A 2901-nucleotide genomic window follows, 5' to 3' on the forward strand; every position below is an offset into this window, starting at 1 on the left:
GCATATGCCATGTCACACAGACCATCACAAAGTTCAGAAATGAACCCGCGCTGTCCAAGTCTTTCTGTAGTGCATTAACCACACAGAATCATCTTTGCATTTGTATATATCATCTCAACAATTATTTGATTGCCAGAGGAAAAGGAGATGGATGCTCAACCCATATCCTACTTCTTAAGCATCCCAATATCCCAATTAATATTGTCTCTGAGCATGGAACTTACTGTCTAATCCAGAGCCACAGTAAGACACTTCAGTGCCATGGGTGCCTCACCCATCAACATCAGAATGGCTCACAGCTTGGATTTCTTCCATCTACAGTCGGTCACAAACCTGCAGCATCTGTTCCTAGTTGGTGGCAACATCAGCTGCTGCCAGGAGAGTGCATGCATTCTCCTATCAGTTTACCTTTGATTTCTAGTTCATATTCTCAGATACATACATATTCTCAGATAGATACATACATACATATTGTCAGATAATGCAAAAGGTCTTCTATATTTTGCAGAAAACACAAGTATGCAAACGGTCATTGTCCAAACCCAGTGAAAAATTCAAGCCTACGTGATTAATTTAGGACCATATGAGTTGGATTTGATTTATTACTATTTTTTAAATTTCTAAAAAGAGGACTATAGTCTGACAATATAATCCATACTTTCTATAGCTATATCGCCATCAAGTGGAGTTAAACATACTACTACTGTAGCCTAAAACCTGAAAACAGGCTGTTGAATACAACAACGTTTAATAAGGAGGCATTACGAAAAGTTAAGTTTGGTATCAGATTTCCAGTGAAACATAGGTCCAAGAGCCTGTGTTACTTTTGGAACAGACTGTGTCTGTGCATAATGACACAAATACCACCACTGAATATATCTTTAACACATGGGCTGGTTAAAGAGAACTGAGAAAACATATCATGCAACCATTCTGAATGGTTTTCAATGTTTTCTCTAAAGTTGGATGATGGCTTCCCAAAAAACATGCTGTTTACTCACTTTCTCAGTGTCCTTTGAATGCTGGCTGACATCTATTAGAAACGACTGAGACAGAGGGAGAAGGAAAAAAAATGTTCCTTACTGCCAACAACAAGGCACTCGCCAAAGAGGACAGCATTAACTTCCCACTGTCTGTAGTTTTTATTTGCCTGATCTATTGGGACTCCACTTCTTATTCATCTCTTTCTCTGCCTTCAATTTTTTGCTTCCCTAGTGTCAGGAAGACCAGAGGTACTTACTGTAGCGCTGAGCACAATCCCTTTGCAACCATGTCTTTTGGAACCCTCCAGCTTCTCCAGACGCACCTCACCTCTGCTCAGCTGGTGCAACAGTGTTCATTGCTGGGGCATCAGCAGTAACTCATTCCTCTTTATGTCCGCTGTTGGCTGGCTATTAACATGGTTCACTGCATAATGTGGGGAAAAGAAAGTGAGGAACTTTTTGGGCGTCTTACATTTGCAAGAAAAATCAATTACCAGGTAATGCAGGCTAGGCAAATAGGCGGTGATTAAGATCTCCTTGGAAAAGGTACTTCAGAATCCTTAGGTGACTCCTAAATGTATTTTAAATCATTTGATATTTATTGTCATGCTGACTGGATGAACAATTGAGACCCAATATTATCGACACCTCCGTATTTTATTCTGAAGCTGACATTTTACAACAAGACTGCAGGTGGCAGTAGCTTTACAGTTATTTATTTTTCCTGTTTCCCTTTTGCAAACACATTTAGCTACTAAACAAAACCAAATCAAAACAAAAAAGGCAAGAAAATATTTTTTTCCTTTCTTTTGAAATAGGTGGTAGGAGGACAGTCATAACCAAGAGAAAAAAGAAGCATTGCCCCTGTGGTTGTCAAAATATTAAGATGTAAGATGTTCTCATTTTCAAATATATATATTTTTTTTATTTCAAGAATGAGATCGTGTTCTGGATCTAAGACAGTAAAGTTAATGCTTTTTCAGGCATGCTGCTTAGAGGGGGATTTGTTGTAATTTGTTACAAAACATCATTTACGGTTGTATTTTAATAGTTAAATGGGCTTGTTTTGATGTCTAGATGTAATGTACAGCTTTCCTTCATTTTTAAAAACATACCACTCCTTTGTATTTTCTTTATTATTGGATAAGTGGCTAGAGCTCAAATAGGCATTAAAGAAAAAGTCATTCAAAACCATAAAATTTAGTTTTATGGACAGTGCTTTGACATTCACAGTGACGATGGCAGATCAGAGATAAAACTTAGATAGTGCGTACTGGTGAGCATACTAGAAATAGCCAGGTTGTTTCACTGCTGAGACACTCAGCTTTGGCCTGGCTGCCACAGGGTTGGAGCTAGTAAGATCAAACTGAACTCAAATGGTTTCTGAGTTACTTGATGGGTTTAACACAGTTAAGGTGCAACCCAAATATCACAGATGATTAAGAAGTTATGTATTTTTGTACATGTAGTTATATAAAAGAACGTTATGGTTGCAATATCAGAAACAGCAACAAAAGCGTCAGCAGCCTGTATGTCCTTATTTCACGTACAAGCACCTACATCTTATCCAAATACATTATGACTGCCTTTATCTACATGAGACTCCAAGTCAGTGTTCACCACACGAGCAGCAATATCTTGTTCTATTTTCATTGTTCTGAATGTGTTCCTGTATATTGTTCAGTGAATCCTATTAGAATTCAGGCTAAAGGCAGTGTTGTTGATTTGCCCATGGCTTTTTTTTGTTTGTTTTGTGTTTTGTTTTGTGGGGGGGGGGTTGTTGTTTTTTTTAAATGTTTCATCCCTACAATATGAAAACACTTCTAACATTAATAGATGTAACCTCACAATCACCTTTTGACGTAGCCCTCCACTGCTAAACATAGGATACTGTTAAAGAACAGCAAGGTTGAAAGTT

The sequence above is a fragment of the Apteryx mantelli genome, chromosome 5, assembly GCF_036417845.1.
Source record: "Apteryx mantelli isolate bAptMan1 chromosome 5, bAptMan1.hap1, whole genome shotgun sequence".
Taxonomy (NCBI): Eukaryota; Metazoa; Chordata; class Aves; order Apterygiformes; family Apterygidae; genus Apteryx; species Apteryx mantelli.